This window comes from Symphalangus syndactylus, chromosome 2 (genome assembly GCF_028878055.3).
Source record: "Symphalangus syndactylus isolate Jambi chromosome 2, NHGRI_mSymSyn1-v2.1_pri, whole genome shotgun sequence".
NCBI classification, from domain to species: Eukaryota; Metazoa; Chordata; class Mammalia; order Primates; family Hylobatidae; genus Symphalangus; species Symphalangus syndactylus.
The window spans coordinates 56,965,033-56,988,240 of record NC_072424.2 but is presented as its reverse complement, the minus strand read 5'-3'; the positions used below and the strand labels follow the sequence as shown (position 1 = coordinate 56,988,240).

Genomic DNA, 23,208 nt, shown 5'->3' with positions numbered 1-23,208 from the left:
AGTCTCCTTTCACATCCAGCTTGCTTTATTTCTACATTTTCTTTCCTTGTCTACAACTACCATTACCTGTCTTGAATCCTAATCTAAATATAGGAGCTCATTTCTCTGTTCTCAGTTTATTTTTCTAAACATTTTCCTACAGGGGCTTCTTATAGCTATTTCTTATAGCACTTTTACTGATAATACAATAGCAGGACAGGTTTTAAAATCACAGAATAGGATATCTAATACAGCTATTAGGAAATAATATTTTACACATCAGATTTTGCAGAGTACAAAAGTAGCCATCTTGTTTAGTTAGAACCACCTCCATGATACATTGTCAAGGCATAGAATGAATATTCGTGAGCTAATATTTGAAAAAGAAAGAAGGGGAGGCATTATAAACGCATTTTGCATGTAACCATATAGAATATCTGCAATACAACTACCAGAAACCAGTAAGATGAGTTGTCATCTGGAAGAAAACTGTCTGGGAGCCAGGCATGAGAGGGAGACTTTTCATTGTGCAAAATAAAGACTTGGAAGCTATGTAAATGAATTATCTATTAAAAACATTAAAAATAGATGTTTTCTGACAAAACAACTATAGTGATTTCTTTGAATAAAGTGATCATGAAAGTCTGTTCATTAAGTAAAGGGGATACTGAACTTAAATAGGTTTGTAACTCAAGGATAAATACTAATAAAAAACGCAGGTATAGCCGAGCATGGTGCCTCAGAAGCCTGTATTCCCAGCACTTTGGGAGGCCGAGGCAGGCTGATCACCTGAGGTCAGCAGTTTGAGACCAGCCTGGCCAACATGGTGAAACCCCGTCTCCACTAAAAACACAAAAATTAGCCGGGTGTGGTGGCGCACTCCTGTAATCCCAGCTACTCAGGAGGCTGAGGCATGACAATGACTTGAACCCAGCAGGCAGGGGTTGCAGTGAGCCCAGATCATGCCTCTGCACTCCAGCCTGGGCAATAGAGTGAGACTCCATCTCAGAAAAAGAAAAAAAAAAAGAAAAAGAAAAGAAAATGTAGTTATAAAGTCATAGATTGGACTGACAGCTTTCTTTATCTTGATTGCAGTTATACATTACAAAAACAAAATAAAACTTAAAAGTTGTTGCTCATTTATTGTAAATTTTTTTTTCTAATTTCTGAATAGACTACAGATATAAGGTGTTCAACGAATTAAATATCGTTCCTGTCCATGTATGGCTTATAACCTAGTGGGGAAAATGATATCTAATTTAAAAAAATAGAAAATTAAATTCATAATTATTAATCTTTAGTAAATTTTATATTAAAAATGGAATTTTCAGATAAATATAATAAAAGGGAAAGGTTAGAGAAGATCTCACTGCAAAAAATTACATTTGGTTTCATAGACTTAGGCAGACAAAGAAAGAGGGAAAGGGTGTTCAATAACCAATGAAAGAGGCAAGAAACAAGCTTAGAAATGAAGATTAAAAGCAAATGATGCAGAACCTTGGAAAACAGGTTATAGATTTTCTATATTTTCTTAAATACAAAAGAAATCCCAAACAGATTTTTGGAAGCCAGCTGATACTGCTGTATTTGCATTTTAAACTATCCTCCTGAGTGACACAAAGAGAAGCCCAGTTTTATTTAAAACGTACGGTCATGTGCCACCTAACAACATTTCAGTTAATGAGGAACTGCATATAAGACAGTGGTTCCATAAGATGATGATGGAGACTCCCCTATAAAAGTGGACCATTTTATTTAATCTTTTATACTGTGTTTTTACTGTACCTTTTCTATTTTTAGATATGCAAATACTTACCTTTGCATTGCATTTGTCAACAGTATTCAAGACAGTAGCAGATTTGTAGCATAGGAGCAATAGGCTATAGTATCTAGCCTATACTGTCTAGCCTAGGTGTGTAGCAGTCTATACCATCTAGGTTTGTTACACCCAAGCTATGATGTTCACACAATGATGAAACCACTTCACCACACATTTCTCAGAATATATCTCCATTGTTAAACCATGCATGACTGTTTGGTGATAATCTACAGAAGAGATTTACTAGGGTGCAGAGAGATAAGAAAGTTAGATTTGAAATATATTAAGAGGTAAATTAATCGAATTTGGTGAAAGTTGATGGGTGTTAAAGTAGAGTTAAGTGTCTTCAATAGTGACTCCTGGTTTTGTGGCTTGAGCAGTTGGGTAGAAGCAGATGAACTGTTATTAGAATAGAAAAGACTAGAAGAGGAGCAACTTGGGGTAGAGGGAGAGCTCACATTATGTGTAAGTTTCGAAAGTTTTGCTATCAGTTTGAGTGTTGTGATATCAAATAGGCAGCCTATGTTGAACACTAGGAATAAATCTAACAGCCACAAATGTTCCCTCTCTTTTTTTCCCCGCCCAGAGGATCTTTCTTTCATTACTGTTTGGCATGGATCTCTGTCTTCATTCAGAGTTATCTGATACGAAAATGAGCTCAGTGCACAGAAGGAGAGATTCAGACTAGAAAAATTGCCTCTCATATGGCAGGATAGTGAACACTGTTAAGGAAAAAATGAGGAACATTATCACCTTTATCAGAAAATGACACACAAAATGTCTCAAATTCCCAATGTCAATTAACCTGTTTGTTCGATGTCATTAGCAATTATCATCTACTAAGCAATTCTCATTGTTCATTTGGAACATTTCTTTATTTAGCCCTTTAGAAGTCAATTTTGAATTGGCATGTCACTTTGCCCCAGTAGACACCATGGAAACTAGGATAGACTAGTTAAAAGAAGATTATTTTAAAATTACCTCTTTTTTATAAAAGAAACTGACACAAAACTGCTGTTTTGCAAATTATTCTTAAAAAGTGGCCTTTTCATTTTAAATGACTTTAATACTTTTAAAAGATCAAATAAGAAACTGAAAATAATGGTTTAACATTAATATTTAGATTGATTTTAGCTTCAGATCAATTTGTTTTTATTCATGGCTAACTTTTTAAATGATAGATTCTTTAACTTGTACTTATTTTTTCCTACTTTATGCTCAGATTATTTGTGCTAAAACTACTCAAAGAAACAAAAGACAGAAGTTTGTGCCACTGAGACCTAAGCTAAATGGAAGAACTTTGATGTTATTGTTTTCATCTCTCATACTTCCAGAAGGGTAGAGCTGGCAGATCCATGTTCAGAGACAATCCCCATTAACCATTATTACACAGCTATGATTAGGACCCCAACCACTCTCTAAGTAGAGATATGATTTGCTTTTATAAATGCTGGGTTTAGTTGTGAGTTTAAGCTTGTTATGAATAAATATTGACATAAATTCTACAAGAAAATTGTTCTTCAGGCTTGGCGGATGTACCTCTTAGGAATAGTAACAAATATCCTGTTCGAGATCGAAACTATGCCAATCAGTCTGAAAATACTCAATTTGTCCAGTGATTTCCATGTGTCTCTAAGCATATATATTTTACAAATAACAACTTCTTTGATCTTGGACTTGCGTTGTTTGATATGAGTGTCTTCTTTATTAGAGGATAGAAATGGAAGTTATCAAGGCTGGGCATACCTGATCAGTTGCATGAGATGCTAGAACAGTGAAACGTATTATTAATGAGGCTTTAAGAATCTACCACATTTTCTTTCTCCTGGTTAATATTTGGTAATCTTGTGTGTCTCACTTTAGATGCCTCCTGTAATGAGAAGATATCTCTAACCCCACACTGAGTTGGATTATACATATTCAGGGAGTACGGCTATTACAAAATTTGTAATTATTTATTATAATTACCTTTATTGTTTTCCTGGTTTTTACTTTGGATTCCTCATTAAATCTATTATAATTTTAATGCAAGAAGCACTTCTTTGTTTCATTCAATCTATGGTACAATGTTGTGGGTGTACCAAAGCTTATTTTCTATTCCTCCTTTCTGGACACATAAAAGATTATAGAGCTTCTGTGGTAAAGTGTAGCCATGTGACTGTTTCTGGACTATAATATCTAAATGATACTTTTAATTTCTGAGCTGAATCAGCAAATACTCTTGTTTTTCCATGGAACGACCACCATGGGGTACGTGTGTGTGAGATAACAGAATGTTTATTAATCTGGGTTCCTTTGTAAATATGTAGAATGAGGGAAATACTACCTTTGTTAATCACTGATACTTTGGGGTTAAAATTTATTCACCACAGCTTATTTTTAGCTACTCTAAGTAATATAGTGTTCTAAGATGCTAGTAACATGCTTGGCCTATAACGTATAAAAATATGAATTGAATGACTGAATAAATGGAAATATTTTTCCTCTTCAGCTGAAACTCCAGATGTCACTAACTTTGAAAGTCAATATTCATGTTGAAAGCTCCTGTAAATCAAAGTATGCACTTTTAAAATTCATCTTCTTCATGATTTACTATACAAAATGTTTACCAATGTCAAAAACTTAGGTCTGAGATTTTACCCTGGTTACAGTGTAATGACTTAGGCTGCCACAGTTTCATAAACACTGGCAGAAGATATGAGACTCTCAGGTCGGAGACAAAGGACCTTACTCATCACGACATAGCAGGCAGCATGCATTTTATGTTTGTTTTGGTCCTCCTTATCCCCCAAGTCTCACAGAGTAATGCAGAGCACAGAGTGACTCAGGACTCAGAAAAATGCTGCCCAAGCGGTAAATATCCATCACGGTGAGGAAACCTTAGCTAGCAACACCCTAATCCTTTAAAGTGGCTGCAGGCAAAACTTCTTGAATCTTGTCCTGGTTAACAAACAAATGTATCTTCTTCACTGGAGGGAGACATTATCCACTTTCCAAGGTTGCATGCTATACAAGCATACTTGAAAATATATCCCTGAATCTGTATGTCTTTCATGCACAGGTTAAAATGCCAGTGCATGGAAACATACAGACTCACAAGACATTCAGCAAAAATTGTCTCCCAGAAATTAAGAAAACAGATGCTTAGAAATTTCATTTTTTACAGGGATCGGCAGACTATGGCTTTCCACAAAAAATTATTTTACCCTTCATTTACTCATTCAGCAATTATTTATTAAGATACTTTTATAAAATAAATACAGGGTTTGACCTTTAATACATATTTACCTACCCAAAGTATGTATCGCTTTCATCAATGAGGTCCATAGGAGAAAGTTTGAAAATTTCAAATATGCAAGACTGAGTATAGACAAAGTTAGGTGTGATTGAGAATAATATAAAACAACAACAGAAACAGCAATAGTACCTGATGTTTTTGACACCTATTGTGTACTGGATGGCTTTAAATAGATTATGTCATTTGTTAAAAATAGCATAATTAGGAATGCTCTATTATTATCTATATTTTATTGGTAGTGTGTTTAATAGTTTAATTTAGGACTAGTGTTACAATGAGATGAGCGAGGCAGGGTTAGGAAGTAAAAGGCCAGATCTTGTTGCTATTTAAAAACTTGGTATCGATGACTTTCTTCACCAAATATCATGGTGCTGCCATAAAAACAGACACATGGACCAATGAAATAGAATAGAGAACCCAGAAGCAAATCCGTACATCGACAGTGAACACATTTTCAACAAAGTTTCCCCCGCAGTCTCTTTAATAAACAGTGCTGGGAAAACTGGATATCCATATGCAGAAAAATGAAGTTAGTCTCCTACCTCTCGCCATATACAAAAATCAAATCAAAATGGATTAAAGACTTAAGTATAAGACCTCAAACTATGCAAGTACTACAAGAAAACACTGGGGAAGCTCTTCAGGACATTGGATTGGGCAGCAATTTGTTGATAATACCCCACAAGGACAGACAACCAAAGCAAAATGGACAAATGGGATCACATCAAGTTAAAAAGCTTCTGCACAGCAAAGAAATCATTCAGCGAAGAGAAGAAACAACCCACAAAATGGGAGAAAATATTTGCAAACTATACATCGGACAAGGGATTAATATCAAAAATATACGAGGAGCTCAAACAACTCTATAGGAAAGTATCCAATAATCTGCTTTAAAAATGGGCAAATGATCTGAATAGTCACTTCTCAAAAGAAGACATACAGATGGCAAACAAGTGTATAAAAAAGTGCTCAACATCATTGACTATCAGAGAAAAATAACTAAAAACTAATGAGATATCATCTCACTCCTGTTAAAATGGCTTTTATCCAAAATACAGGCAATAACAAATGCTGGAGAGGGTGTGGAGGAAAAGTAACCCTCTTACGCTGTTGGTGGGGATGTCAATTAGTACAACCACTATAGAGAACAGTTTGGAGATTCCTCAAAAAATTAAAAATAGAACCACCCTCTTGTATTAGTTTATTCTTGCTATAAGAAATACCTAAGCCTAGGAAAATGATAAAGAAAAGAGATTTAATTTGTTCACAGTTCTGCAGGCTGTACAGGAAGCATAGCAGCTTCTGTTTCTAGGGAGGCCTCAGAAAGCACCCAATCATGACAGAGGGCAAAGGGGGAGGAAGACAGTTCACATGGCTGTAATAGGAGGAAGGGAGAGAAGGGGGAAGTGCCACACACTTTTAAACTACCAGATCTCATGAGAATTCACTATTGCCTCAACTGCACCAAGAGGCTAAATCATACGAAACTGCCCCCATGATCCAATTACCTCCTACCAGGCCCTATTCCAACACTGGGAATTAAAATTCAACAACAGATTTGGGCAGGGCACACAGATCAAACCATATCATATATGATCCAGTAATCCTACTGCTAGGGATATACCCAAAAGAAAGAAAACTAGTATATTAAAGAGGTATCTGAACTCACATGTTTACTGCAGCATTGTTAACAATAGCCAAGATTTGGAAGCAACCTGAGTCCATCAACAGACAAATGGATAAGGAAAATGTGGCACGTATACCAATGGAGTACTATTCAGCCATTAAAAAGGATGAGATTCAGTCATTTGCAAAAACATGGATGGAGCTAGAGGTCATTATGTTAAGTAAAATAAGCCAGGCACAGAAAGATGAACTTCACATACTCTCACTTATTTGTGGGTGCTAAAAATTTAAACAATTGAACTCATGGAGTTAGAGAATAGGATGGTTACCAGAGGCTGAGAAGCATAGTGGGAGTGGGGGGAAGTGGGAATGGTTAATGGATACAAAAATATACTTAGATAGAATGAATATGACACAGTATTTGATAGCACAAGAGGGTGACTATAATCAACAGTAATTTATTGTTTCTTTTTTTTTTTTTTTTTTGAGACGGAGTTTCACTCTTGTCATCCAGTCTGGAGTGCAATGACGTGGTCTCGGCTCACTGCAACCTCCACCTCCCAGGTTCCAGTGATTCTCCTGCCTCAGCCTCCCGAGTAGCTGGGATTACAGGTGCCCACCACCACACCTGGCTAATTTTATTGTACATTTTTAAATAACTAAGAATATAATTGGATTGTCTTTAACACAAAGAAAGGATAAATGCTTGAGGTGATGGGTACTCCATTTATCCTGATGTAATTATTACACATTGTAAGCCTGTATCAAAATATCTCATGTATCCCATATGTATAGACACCTACTATGTACTCATAAAAATAAATAATAAAAATAAAAAATAAAAATTTGATAAAATTCCTGCTCATATTGAATTTTTGTCATTGGCATTATTCTGTCAGATATCAAATAATTCTAAATATATTTTGGTTGTGATCCGTAATTAATTACTTTGATAATGATGGAGAAAATGTTTGATGAACACTCTACTGACATTTATTCATTTTATTCTAGGTTTAGGTTACATATAGCAATCCTTAGAGTCAGGGTTTATGAATGACCCATGAATAAAAATCATGTATATGGGAATGCTTATGGTACTTAAATTTCTAGTAAATAGTAAATTTTCAGTGACCCCTCTGTTGACATATACCATTTTTATTTTTGTCTACACAAGACGGGGTGAGGATGCTCTCCTTGCTAAAGAAGGAATTACTGCAGAAAGATGTAGCCAGGTGGCTTAAAAAGCTACTTGGCAGGCAACAGGATCATGCTGGTGTTCTGGACTTGTTGGATATTTTATTGTATTCTTTTCTTTTTTGATACAGAGTGTCACACTATAGCCTGGGCTGGAGTGCAATGGCGTGATCTCAGCTCACTGCAACCTCCACCTCCCAGGTTCAAGCAATTCTCCTGCTTCAGCCTCCTAAGTAGCTGGGATTACAGGTGTCTGCCACCACGGCTGGTTATTTTTTTGCATTTTTAGTAGAGATAGGGTTTCACTAGTTGGGAAGGCTGGTCTTGAACTCCTGACCTCGTGATCTGCCCACCTCGGCCTCCCAAAGTGCTGGGATTACAGGCATTGAGCCACCGTGCCTGGCCTATATTCTTTTATTTCTTTGCAATGTTCCAGAGAACTTTCTTAAGCATTCATTATGTTTAATAACTTCTGCTTCCAAAGTAGACTGAAATAAACCCTTCTCCCCAAGATGTAGAGAGGCACTTCTTTCTGCTGATGACTTATTTCTAGATTCAGAAGGCTAATTGTCAGATTTTTGTAACCTCTGATGCTATGAGGAAAGAACATGAAAGAATCTTAGAGAAAAGCTTCTATCATCTTAAATATTCTTCCTCTGATGCTATGAGGAAGAACATGAAAGAATCTTAGAGAAAATCATATATGATCTTAAATATTCTTTACTTTTCAAGGTTACTCACTCTCCCAACAAATTTTCTATCCTCGTTCAGTTTCTGTTCAGTGTATTAAAGCTTAGAGGAAGGAGCAGAAAGACATTGTAATGGTTAATTCTATGTGTCTATGTGACTGGACCACGAGGTGCCCAGATATTTGGGGAAACATTCTCAGTGTGTCTATGAGGGTGTTTCTGGATGAGATTAATGTTTAAATTGCAGACTAAATAAAGAAGATTGCTTCCTTCCTATGTGAGTGGGCCCCATTCAGTCTGTTAAAGGCCTGATAGAACAAAATGTTGAGTAACGGAAATTTACTCTTTCTGCCTGACCAACTTCCAGTTAAGACCATGGTCTTCTCTTGCCTTCAGACTCAAATGGGAACTTACATTGTTGACGCTCCTTCCCTGGCCTCCAGTTTGCCAACTACAGATCTTGGGACTTCTCAGGCTCCTTGACACACATATACATATATATACACACACATATACATATAATATATATTTATATATGGAAATATATAAAAATTATTTATAAAGATTACATATAAAATTATATATAGTAATATATAAAATTATATATATGTGCATGTGTACATATATATGTGTATATATATATATATATATATATATATATATTTCTGTTTCTCTGGAGAATCCCGATAATACAGACATATGGGAGCAGGCGAAAACCTGGCCACTGGAGAGATGGTGTAGCACAAGCAAAGTTAATGCAGAGAAGGTGCAAGGGCAAAGAATAAGAGAGCAGAAACAAGTGTCTTAGAGAAAGTCTACTGTTCACATATCAACCTGGAGGTTTCCCACATGTAAAACACAAAAATCTGAAAATCAACCCAGCTGGGCTAATAAACCTTGCAAAGGCTATTGCAGAGCGGCTGCAGCTATGGCAAACCAAAAGCTCTAGAAAATATCTCAATAATTCAGTGAATGTTTATTTGGAGAATCATTCATTCAGGAAATTTTCTTTGGTCAAATCTGCTTTGAGTGAATTGGTCATTTTCTGAATTGTGTTTCAATACATCATAATTTGTTGATTTTTCTGCTAATTGGCCAGGACTAAAATAAAATCAGGGTGCTGTAGAGTCAGGAATTAGCTTTGGTGGCCTCTGGAAGGGATCAAGTTTGTTCTATCAATCAGTGGGGAAAAAATAAAAATGTAAAAGTTACTCAAATGTATGAGGAAGAAATAAAATTTAAACAAATAATAAAGAGGTCATTCAAACAGCTACTCTATTACTTTCTTTAAAAGTCAGTTTAACTTTGGGAAGAGTAGCTAGGAATAGGCCTGTGGAGATCAACAGATCGTCTCTCTAGGCAATCCATAAAGAAAAATTCTGTGTGAAAAGTGTATTTTTAGATCTTCAAGAAGATGAAAATAAGAAATGCACAGCTAAAATTATTAATTATAGAGCTAAAGCTTTGGTTTGTATACTTATCTGGATGAAAAATCAGTAAATCATTTTCATATTTATCTCTTATACATCTCTATAATTCTGAGAAGAGTCAAACTAAAATGTGTATTGATGTCATCTGAAATTGAATTGTTATACAAAAGGAATATCTTAGCACCTTATTTGTAACAATTTAACTGTTACTGATATTTTGTGATTTTGCTTATTTTATGCTTATTTCTCTGGAAATAAACTATTTTCTTTTTAGTCTGACTTAGTTTTGTTTCTACATTTATTAGCATTCCTTTGGATTTTTGAATTATTATGAGATTAATAAATTTTTTAAAAAATGATAAATGAAATCTCATTGAGGTATTATTTGTATTTTTGTTATGTTATATCTTGTTATTAAATATCAGGCAGAGCATATACAATGATCCATAGTTTTATTAATACAAAAGCTTGGATCATCAAGAGATACATATGAATTAATAACACTGACAAAGAGTCAGTTCAGAAAATAATTAAACACATTGTCCCCTGTCCTGTCTTTTGTGACTGAAGTGTTTATTATTATTATTTTTTTCTTAGTTTTCAGTGCTAGTTTTTCAGTCAAGTTCATTCCTTCCTTGAAATCAACAGTTCTCATCCGATTTTAAGACTTTATATTGACTTCACGTTATTATGTCAGTGAAGTACCTGGGGAATGTGACACTCTCCCTATGATAGTGTCCTGTCAATTTCTTTTCACATTCTTTTCTTTCCAGGGTATAATATTAGGTATAGACTTTATTAAAGAAAGGATTTTATAGGTCTCAAAACCCTAGCAAAGTCGTATTTTCTGTGAATATGGTATTTCAAACACTAGTGTCAAAACCTTTATTATTTTCTTCTTCCCCATTATCTGTTCACTTTCTCTAGTGCTTTGTTATCTTCATTCCTTTAAAACAAAATGGTATAACCTAGAAGATACGAAAAGCTATGATTCCAGGAGTGGGGTTGAAAGGATGAGCTAATGTCTAAAATTGTACATGTTATTGCGTGTGAATATCTGGTTATGAACAGTATTTTTTTTTTTTTTGGAGAAGGAGCCTATAACTTTTATTAGTTTTCAAGGAGTACAAGGTCAAAGACGATTTTTAAAACCCTATAGATTTAAAATTATTTCAGAAATATTTAAATAATTTACCTCAAAATTTAATAATTTAATAATGTGTTATTTTACCATACTGTCTAAAATGTAATGGAAATTGGACTTCTAATTTTCTCCCATTTTAGGGGGTTTCTTTCTTTCTTTAAGTTTTGGAGTACTTAAAAATACCTCAAGCCAAATAAATTACCATTAGTCATGTATACGTGCAAGCAAATATCATCCACAGACAAATGTCAATGGGATCCTCTTGAATTTGGTTGTTCTTTCATGTAAACTTTGTTTCATATATATCTTTTTGAATTTTATATGCATTTGATATAAGTATGTAGTAGATTCTTATAATTTTATGTTGTTTCCGCATTCATTTTGAATACAGGTTTGTCTTTATTGTACCACCAGCAGAGCTCAATCTCTCTTGACACAGTTTTCAGTTCTATGCCTTGCCCAAATATCTCAAGCCAGTGGGCAGACATGAGAACTTACAAGTATCTCTCCCGTCTAGCTGACTGGGCTCCTTGCTTTCCCACAGCTTCCTTTAAGCTGACCATTCAGCCATTTGCCCAGACTCTTAAAGTGACCCACTCACTGTTCCCTTCTCTATACTGCCAATTGCCACATATTCTTCTCTCTCCCTACTGACTCCTCATTCCTGCCTCATATGACTTGGATACCAAGTACTGCCTTCCTGCCTCACTGGACCCTCCTTGCCCAGAATCTGAAAGTAAAATCTTTGAACTTGTTTCCTATTGTGCTGGTGCATTGAATTTGTGGCATCCATCTAAAGAACTAGGGGATGCCCCAGGCTGAGATATCGCCAGGATGCTAGGAGTAACACAGCCTCAGGCTCTCAGCTTCAGAGCAATGGTCAGGCAGACATAAGCCGAACATGGGTCAGACAAGAGCCACAGGGGCATCTGCCAGGATAAACAAGTTTGCCATGTGAGGGGTCCCCTGGTCATGGGTTGTGTAACTACATGTTAGGCTAGGTCCCAGATAAAAGCAATACCCTGTGAAAGGCACACTGTAAGCACTCACATCGAGTCCCTTTTCATTTTCCTTAGGGAAGGGTTGCTAGCTGCTTGGATACCAGAATCCCAATTTAGCTGGCGGCTCACAAAACAAAGTATTACTGGATTATTCATGAAAGCTGTTACAAAAAACTTTTACACAAATGTTATGGTATTATTTTAGACAAATTATGCCTGAGAGAGAAGCTTATCTGTACATGTTTATATGAGAACTGATTTTTCTAAAATCAAGTGCATCTTTCTGTCTTTCCTATAAATAAGAAAATGTACATTTTCCCGTAGGACATAGTAATAAAACTGATAAGCTCTAAACACACGCTGGACTAGGGCTTCCTAACTCTGGGGAACAGACAGCTTATCTGTGAGTGCTGGATTCAGAATAGGTATCTTTCACATAGAATAACAACCAAGCCCCCAAAAATCCAAGTCATAAAACTCTAATATAAAAACTCCAAGTCCAAAGTATTTTAAGATTTAGAAAGCCTTTTCAAGAGATAACCTGTTAGAAGAGACAATACGCATGTTCATTTTCTGTAATTTTGACACTAATTTAAAACATTAAAGGCTGCAATGTTATAAATGATATACACGTTCATTTCAAATTTTCATCATACTTGATATTATGAGTAAGATATAATCCTCAGTGAACTGTTCTACCCAAACTTACCTTAGTTTGTAAACACAAAGACATTATCAAGCTTACAAGGGAAATAAATATTTGATATTTTCTTTCAGAATGCTATATTCTATTCCTTATATGTTCCAAATCTTCTCTTCAATTATTAGATATGATATTTTGAAATAATTCTGGAAAAGGAGAAGGAATAGTTATTTATCCATGTATTCACTTTTTGTTTGTCAATCTCTACTATAATATTGGCCATAGACACTGAAGAATTTTAAGAGGAAGTAGGGGAGAGTGTGATGTGGCAGGATGGGGAATGAAAGAATGTGCCATAAATTTTTTGAATTACATGAGCCAGAACTCACTTTTAGCTGCAAGAGTAATAAATGTCGCTAGAACATGCTGTATACCATCCTGCATTTCAATACACATTCTCTTTATTTTTGAGTGATTATATAACCTTTTACCAACTTTCATTTATTTAACAACTAATATTACCTCAGGATTGAATGAATATATTAGACAAAACAGTAGGTTAAAAATAAAATTACAATGCAAAGTAACAAATACCAAAATTTATTCTAGATTTTAAAGTTTTCCATTTTGTTAGATTTTAAGTGATCAATATCAGGACTATTAAAATTCTATTAGCTGAAGTTTTTAAAGGAGAAAGATACCCCAATATTTGAAGATTGATTTTTTTTTTTTTTTTTTTTGAGACGGAGTCTCGGTCTGTCGCCCAGGCTGGAGTGCAGTGGCGCGATCTCGGCTCACTGCAAGCTCCGCCTCCCGGGTTCCCGCCATTCTCCTGCCTCAGCCTCTCCGAGGAGCTGGGACTACAGGCGCCCGCCACCACGCCCGGCTAATTTTTTTGTATTTTTAGTAGAGACGGGGTTTCACCGTGGTCTCGATCTCCTGACCTTGTGATCCGCCAGCCTCGACCTCCCAAAGTGCTGGGATTACAAGCGTGAGCCACCGCGCCCGGCTGAAGATTGATTTTTAAAGAAAATAGTGAGACTGATATTTGATTATTTGGTTATGAATGTTTTATATATACTTTTATCATATGTATTAACCATAATGGATATAATAAAGAGAAATTACATATTATAGTTCCTGTGAAAAATTAATTGCAGTTTTCTTTCAGTATTTGTTACTAATTGGATAACAGCAGAAAAAAGCTAATTAAAAGTACATATAAGAAGTATCTTCAGAAATAGTAATGTAATATAACCAATCTTGTTGCCAAAAGAAAGCAAATATAGTTTAAAAGTGTATAAAATCATGTTCAAAAATGGTATTCATTATAATCCAAGAAATAAAATAAATATCCATGAGTAAATAAATAAGCGGTGGAGAAAGGACAACTCTTCTTTACAGAAAAAAATTCAATACATGAATGTGTAAGTATTGAGAGAAATAGATCAGGATTGTAGAATTACAGCAATAATTGCAATAGGCAAGATCCACTGATGACTTCTAAAATTACTGACTAAAATTCTAAAGAGAAACAAAATATTTGCATAACCTACAGCATACTTTCGGATATAGTCTGTAATTTCTATGGCGATTTTCACATACGTGCAACCTTCTCAGATTATTCTCCCTCCAAGAGATGGAGCTGAAGTCTCTTCCAGAGAGAGGGCATCCCTGTCTTGTGCCAGTTTTTAAATGAATGCTTGCAGTTTTTGCCCATCCAGTATGATACTGGATGTGTGTTTGTCTTAGATAGCTCTTATTATTTTGAGATACGTCCCATCAATACCTAAATTATTGAGAGAGCTTTTAGCATGAAGAGTTGTTGAATTTTGTCAAAGGCCTTTTCTGCATCTATTGAGATAATCATGTGGTTTTTGTCCTTGGTTCTGTTTATATGCTGGATTACATTTATTGATTTGCATTTGTTGAACCAGCCTTGCATCCCAGGGATGAAGCCCACTTGATCATTGTGGATAAGCTTTTTGATGTGCTGCTGGATTCGGTTTGCCAGTATTTTATGGAGGATTTTTGCATCAATGTTCATCAAGGATATTGGTCTAAAATTCCCTTTTTTGGTTGTGTCTCTGCCTGGCTTTGGTATCAGGATTATGCTGGCCTCATAAAATATGTTAGGGAGGATTCCCTCTTTTTCTATTGATTGGAATAGTTCCAGATGGGATGGTTCCAGTTCCTCCTTGTACCTCTGGTAGAATTCGGCTGTGAATCCATCTAGTCCTGGACTCTTTTTGGTTGGTAAGCTATTAATTATTGGCTGAATTTCAGAGCCTGTTATTGGTCTATTCAGACATTCAACTTCTTCCTGGTTTAGTCTTAGGAGGGTGTATGTGTCGAGGAATTTATCCATTTCTTCTAGATTTTCTAGTTTATTTGCGTAGAGGTGTTTGTGGTGTTCTCTGATGGTAGTTTGTATTTCTGTGGGATCGGTGGTGATATCCCCTTTATCATTTTTTATTGCATCTATCTGATTCTTCTCTCTTTTCTTCTTTATTAGTCTTGCTAGCAATCTATCAATTTTGTTGATCTTTTCAAAAAACCAGCTCCTGGATTCATTAATATTTTGAAGGGCTTTTTGTGTCTCTAGTTCCTTCAGTTCTGCTCTGATTTTAGTTATTTCTTGACTTCTGCTAACTTTTGAATGTGTTTGCTCTTGCTTTTCTAGTTCTTTTAGTTGTGATGTTAGGGTGTCAATTTTGGATCTTTCCTGCTTTCTCTTGTGGGCATTTAGTGCTATAAATTTCCCTCTACACACTGCTTTGAATATGTCCCAGAGATTCTGGTATGTTGTGTCTTTGTTCTCATTGGTTTCAAAGAATATCTTTATTTCCGCCTTCATTTCGTTATGTACCCAGTAGTCATCCAGGAGCAGGTTGTTCAGTTTCCATGTAGTTGAGCGGTTTTGAGTGAGTTTCTTAATCCTGAGTTCTAGTTTGATTGCACTGTGGTCTGAGAGACAGTTTGTTATAATTTCTATTCTTTTACATTTGCTGAGGAGAGCTTTGCTTCCAACTATGTGGCCAATTTTGGAATAGGTGTGGTATGGTGCTGAAAAAAATGTATATTCTGTTGATTTGGGGTGGAGAGTTCTGTAGATGTCTATTAGGTCCACTTGGTGCAGAGCTGAATTCAATTCCTGGGTATCCTTGTTAACTTTCTGTCTCATTGATCTGTCTAATGTTGACAGTGGGGTGTTAAAGTCTCCCATTATTATTGTGTGGGAGTCTAAGTCTCTTTGTAGGTCACTCAGGACTTGCTTTATGAATCTTGGTGCTCCTGTATTGGGTGCATATATATTTAGGATAGTTAGCTCTTCTTGTTGAATTGATCCCTTTACCATTATGTAATGGCCTTCTTTGTCTCTTTTGATCTTTGTTCGTTTAAAGTCTGTTTTATCCGAGACTAAGATTGCAACCCCTGCCTTTTTTTGTTTTCCATTTGCCTGGTAGATCTTCCTCCATCCTTTTCTTTTGAGGCTATATGTGTCTCTGCACCTGAGATGGGTTTCCTGAATACAGCACACTGATGGGTCTTGACTTTTTATCCAATTTGCCAGTCTGTGTATTTTAATTGGAACATTTAGTCTGTTTACATATAAAGTTAATATTGTTATGTGTGAATTTGATCCTGTCCTTATGATGTTAGTTGGTTATTTTGCTCATTAGTTGAGGCAGTTTCTTCCTAGCCTCGACGGTCTTTACAATTTGGCATGTTTTTGCAGGGGCTGGTACCAGTTGTTCCTTTCTATGTTTAGTGCTTCCTTCAGGAGCTCTTTTAGGGCACCCCTCCCCCAGCCTCGCTGCCGCCTTGCAGTTTAATCTCAGACTGCTGTGCTAGCAATCAGCAAGACTCCATGGGCGTAGGACCCTCTGGGCCAGATGTGGGATATTATCTCCTGGTGTGCCGTTTTTTAAGCCCATCGGAAAAGCGCAGTATTAGGGTGGGAGACCCAATTTTCCGGGTGCCATCTGTCACCCTTTTCTTTGACTAGGAAAGGGAACTCCCTGACCCCTTGCTCTCCGTGAGTGAGTCAATGCCTCGCCCTGCTTCGGCTCACGCACAGTGCCCTGCACCCACTTTCCTGGGCCCACTGTCTGGCACTCCCTAGTGAGATGAACCCGGTACCTCAGATGGAAATGCAGAAATCGCCCGCCTTCTGCGTCGCTCACGCTGGGAGCTGTAGACCAGAACTGTTCCTATTCGGCCATCTTGGCTCCACCCCCCTGGACTTCTTTTAAAAAGATGTGCATAGTCTTTGCAAACCCTCTAATAGTAGCCCACTACATTTGATTTATTAGCTGTTCAGCAAACAAGTCAATTCTGTTTACATAAATGTCCAAAGATGACCCAATTTAATATGATGTATTTCAACTATTACATTATTCCAGTAGAGACTATCAATTTGTTCATGCCTCTTTCTATGACCCTTTTTATAATTCATTCAGGCTGCAATGACAGAACACCACAGACCAAATGGAATACAAACAACAGAAATTTGTTTCACATAGTAATGGAGTTGAGGAAGTCTCAAGATCAAGATGCTGGCAGATTTGGAGTCTTTGTGGACCATTTTCTGGTATACAGATGGTTGTCTTTTCTTTGTGTCCTCACAGAAGGAAGGAGTAAATGAACTTTCTGAGATTACTTCTGCAAAGGGCACTAATTCCATTAATAAAAGCCCTCATGATCCAATCTCCTCCCAAAGGCCTCACTCCCTCAATACCTTATACTGGGAATTAGGTTTCAACATTTGCATTTGGGGTGGGACGTGTTTGCTCAATAGAGTTTCTATATAATATGACTTTGACTCTCCATTTAAAGAGAAGTCTGATTCTTCATCACCACTGGTCTTCAAAGGCCAATGCCATTCTTCATGTTTACATTGGGCTGTTGATATTGGTTGTCAGCTGAGAGTTCAGCTGGTGCTGTCTATGGCAGCACATAGGTATGCCCTCTCCAGCATGGATGTTTCAGTCATTCTTCATGGCATTGGCCTTTGTCTTGATTTTGGCAATGACAGATAGCAAATATGATGCACACAGGGACTTGAAATGTTCCTTTTTGCTGGTACTTGGCTTCTGTTGATAATGAAAACTCTTCATTCATCACATGAACAAGACTGGGCTAGAAGAATGAGAGAGGCCCTTAGTCTTCTCAGACATTCCAGCTCCTAACCTCCACCAGACATTGAGGTACCTTAGACCCTCCAGCTTCAGCTGACCTGGACCAGAACTGAAAAACTGCCAGAACAATATACAGAATCATGAAGAAATAATAAATTTGTATGCTTTAACTTGCTTAAAGTTAGAATATCTTGTTTTGCAGGATAAGTTAACTGATACAGAAATTGGAAGTTGGGTACTACATAACCAAAAATTCTAAAACATAATGGCTTGTGATTTGACATGGTGGCTGGAACAGGATGAAACAACAATGTGGAAACTCTAAGAAGACTGGAAAATGATGAGAACTTTGTTGGTAAATGTGAAAAAGTAGTGAGGAAACATCTAAACAGGCTTAAAATATGGTGTCTCATATGAAATAGCAAAACAATTAGAAAATTTTACCCTATTGGTAACATGGAAGATGGAAAAAATCTAATGGACATGTAGACCTTGTTAAGGCTATTTCTCAGCAAAATATTGAAACATCGTATGGGAAGAAAGACATAAGTGAAAGAAAACAGTCTGCAAGCAGAATTTAGAGGAAATATAGAAGATCCAGAGTTTGTCTACGTGGAGATTAAAAACTTTTTCATCTCCATTCATTCAAAAGCAAATATCCTTAAAGTAAGAAATTATGAGATAAAATTAAATCAAGGAAGTGGCTATAAGTTCTTTAAAAGTATTTTTGAAAGATTTAGTGGGGGTTAACTTGTAGACCTTCTAAACTAGGCAAAAGAGCTTCCAAGAATTTTAGAGACTGTTCTATAGTAATCTGATACATGTATCAAACAAGAGAAAGGCATACCTTGAAAATAACTTATCTACATGGTACTTAAGAAACATATAGGCATAAGATACTTGGAAGAAATAAAAACGAATAGTAGAGAAGACAGTTAATAGATAAATGATTGATAGAGCTATAAAAATTCCAATTTTAAAGGATAAATAAGTAAAAAAGAAGGCAGATGATGATTACATATTAAGATAATTCTGGAGCATGTTATAGTACGGCTATGTTCCAGTTACCTTTTGCTAGATTGCAAATTACATTAAAGCTTAGATGTTTAAAACAAGCATCTTATTTTTTTCACCATTTTGTGGGACAAGGATTTAGTGAGATTGACTGGAAGTTCTCAAAGTCTCTTATACAATTTAAAGTCAGATGTTAGCTATGGTGAAAATTCAACAGGTTAGGGCATCCAAGATGGCTCTCACACTTGCCTGACTGTTTATATTGGCTGTCAGCTGAGAGTTCAGCTGGTGCTATTTGCGGCAGCACCGAGGTATGGCCTCTCCAGTATGGACATTTCAGAGCCATCAGACTTGTTACCTGGAGACTGCATTTCAAAGAAGAGTGCTTCAAGAGAAATAGGGAAAAGATGAATGGCTTTTTCTGGTCTGTACTCAATATAAATTTCTTCAGCCATCAGAGTGTGAGCTCTTGTGGTATGAGTTGCTAATCATGATGAGGTGAAAATAAATTATTCCAGGTCAGGGGTGCTATTCTTTATAAACCCCACAGAAGCAATTGACCATACATTTTTGGGTCTATTCCTGGACTCTCAATTCTGCTCTGCTGGTCATTAATCTAATCTTTACATAAATATCACAGTCTTAATTAGTGTAGTTTTATTGAAACTAATTTTTCTTGGAATTAGAAAGCATAAGTCATTTAAATTTGTTGTTCAATTTGAAAGTTGTGTTAGTATTCTTAGTGCTTGCATTTCCATATCAATATTTGAATCAGCTTGTCAATTTCTACAAAAAAAAACCTGCTGAAACTTATTTTCTTTTTTTTGACTACATTGAAACTTTATTCAACAAAATACCATAAAGTAAAAAGAAAAGTCACAAGATAGACTAGAAGATATTTGCAACATATAAAACTGACAAATGATTGATGTCTAGAATAAAAGAACTCCTAAAAATTATTCAGAGACAGAGAAATAATTCAATACAAAGTTGGGCACAGGATATGAACAGTTTCTTCACAATAAAATGTCCATTAGAATGAAGGATTTAATGAGTAATTGAGGAAAATCAAACTAAACTCATAATAAAACACCATTCCACACTCATGTAATTCACAAAAACTCACGTTTACTTTGAAGAGCAATTTGGCAATGTCTATAAGGCTAAATGTGTTTATTCTGTGATACACATCTTTTAAATAACTAATGCGTGAGCCCAGTGCAGAAGAATGTTCCACTACAGTGTTGTAATACAGAAACTGGCAACAACTTCACGCCTTCAACTGGAGAACAGACAAAGAACGGTAGTTCCCGTAGTTGAATACTGCTACACAGTACTAAAATTAATGAATGAGAGCTTCACATATAATTATACAATAATGAGTGATAAAAGAAAAGCTGTAGAATGAGCAAGTATAAGGCTTAAAAATACATAAAACGGTACTAAAGAGTAGATGGTTTAGGTTATACACAGTGAAAGTACAACAACACAGGAATGATAAACATTAAATTTTGGATAATTGTTACCTCTGGAGGGGAGGAATGGCAATGTGATCTGGAAGTGGCAAAATGTTAAGATTTGACCAAAGTAGGTGCTGAGAACTTGGATATTCAGTATGTAATTCTCTATACTAGAAATAGTACAGCCACAACCAACACACACGTACACCTATTTAAGCCCAGAATGCTGTTTCAATAATACATTTTAGTGCCCCCTGAGGGGCAGATGCCATACTAGGAATTTGGGGTACAGGCATGAACAAGGCACAGTACCTCCCTTCAAGATAATATCACAGAAGCAGACTTGGGTCCTGATTAACTTTGTCACTGATGGCTAGGATCCGTTCTTTAATAAACGTGACTGAGACCGTTAAAAGTTCAACGAATGTTTCTGAGGTTTCAGACACCCACCACTGCCCTGCTTCCTTTCTCTTTCCATTACAGAATGAAGATAATGGGCAGACAAACCATGACAATGATTACAGCATAAAACAAAGACAATTTCCACACCAATGTAGCAATTACTTTTATTATGTTAAACTATTCCTTAATAAGCTGGCAATTATTTATGTGGAGGAGCGTCCAGAAAACAGGTTCATGACTGAATTATCCTTGTCCTTGATTATAGAGATTCATGAATTACACACATAACACTATTCTCTGGAGTAGCTGCGAAGCTCTACGAGGCTGTGAGGTTGCAGGCGCTTCTCCCTGCCTGTTAAGCTGCTCCCATCACATCACCACAGGATGGACATTATTTCTCTCTTTTGAATTAAATCTTTACAACAGTTCGAATGCTCTTTCCAGAATGCATCAGTTCAAAGGCTTTGTTAATTTCATCAAAAGACAGATTGTGAGTCACAAATTAATCAATTTTTATCTTTTTGGACATATATTCAGACACCAACTTTGGGACACTGTACACTCTTCCATCCTCCAAAGGCAGTGCCTTTCCATGTGCGACCTGTTACCAGCTGGAATGGACAAGTGACAATTTCTTCACCTGAAGCAGCTACTCCAACCACCACACTGACGCCCCAGCCCTCGTGACACGCCTCAAGTGCTGCTCTCATGACCTTCACATTACCAATACATTGAAAGGAATAGTCCACTCCTCCCTCAGTCATCTCAATGAGCACTTCCTGGATGGGTTTACTACATTCAGTGGCTCCAAACGCTTCGGTCCTTGCAAATTTATCTTTATTGATGTCCACACCAATGATCCAGGATGCACCAGCCACTTTACAGCCCATGATAACTGCCAATCCAACTCCTCCCAGACCAAAGATGGCACAAACAGAGCCAGGCTCCACCTTGGCAGTGTTCACAGCAGCACCATCACCAGTTGAAATGCCACAACCTAGAAGGCAGACTTTATCCAAAGGTGCTAAAGGATCTATTTTAGCAACAGAGATATCAGCCAAACTGTGTATTCAGAAAATGTGCTGGTTCCCATGTAATGCAAAATTGTCTTTCCTTTGCAAGTAAATCTGCTGGTACCATCTGGCATTAATCCTTTCCCTTGAGTGACTCTTATCTTCTGGCAAAGGTTAGTTTTAGGATTTAGACAAAATTTGCATTCTCCACACTGTGGGATGTAAAGTGGGATGACAGTGTCACCCGCCTTCAGCTTAGTAACTCCCTCGCCAACACTTTCCACAATTCCAGCACCTTCATGTCCCAAGATCACTGAAAAACAACCCTCAGGATCAGTTCCGCTCAGGATATAGGCATCGGTGTGGCACACCACAGTGGCAATGATCTTGATTCGAACTTCATGAGCCTTTGGGGGTTCCACCTCTCTCTCCTCTATGGAGAGAGGCTTTCCAGCCTCCCAAGCAGCTGCAGCCTTGCACTTGATAACCTGGTTCGCCATGTCCACGGATTCTGAAACTTATTTTCAGATTGTGTTGAATACAGAGACCAATTTTCAGAGAACCGAATTCTTAACACTGTTGAATCTCCCAAACAATAAACACAGTATCTATAGCCATGTATTTAGATCATTTAACATTTGTTTCAGCAATATTCTAGTGTTTCAGTACACAGATAATGCACATCTTTCCTCAGCTTTGTCCCTAATTATTTGAATGCTTTATAATACCATATATTTAAAATTTTCAATTTGATTCTTAATTTCTAAAGTACAGAAATACAACTGAATTTTTATATTTACCCAATTGACTGCAACTTTGCAAAACGCAAACAATCGTTTTAATAACTCTTTGTAGATTCCATAGGACTTTCTACATATATAGATGATCATCAGTATACCTCCTAGAAATGTGGGAGGCACAGAAAAGTAGGACAATATTAATAAATTCATATATTTTAAAATCTCAATTTGTTTCGGCTCCTCACATTGTCTGGACCTTGCTCAGAAGATCACAGATTGCCTGATGAATTTTACGATCTATAAACTATACCATTAGTATAGTGCCTCGTGGTTTCTCTGTCCCTCTCTCTCTCCTGCTGAGACAGCCAGGTGGGAAGAGGTTCCCAGAGAAACTCCAACCAGCCTGCACACTGGGAAGAGTTCACATTGGGGTGGAGCCACAGAACTTTCCATCCTTTGCGGTGGGGAGGATCCTGGCCCCTCCTTTTCTTGGGTGGAACTTGGAATTCAGTCTCTGAGGCTGTAAACCCACTGGCAGAGAAACACACACTCTCACTTTACTAACGGTCTCTGTTTCCTCTTTTCTTCCTTTTCACCCAATAAAACCCTGTTCTA

At 36.7% G+C, this 23,208-nt stretch overlaps 1 pseudogene; it reads right to left on the bottom strand.

Annotated features, from left to right (window-relative positions):
• Positions 1–20,084: 20,084 nt before the first annotated feature.
• On the bottom strand, positions 20,085–22,361 carry LOC129462813 (alcohol dehydrogenase class-3-like; annotated as a pseudogene).
• Between the last annotated feature and the right edge of the window lie 847 nt (positions 22,362–23,208).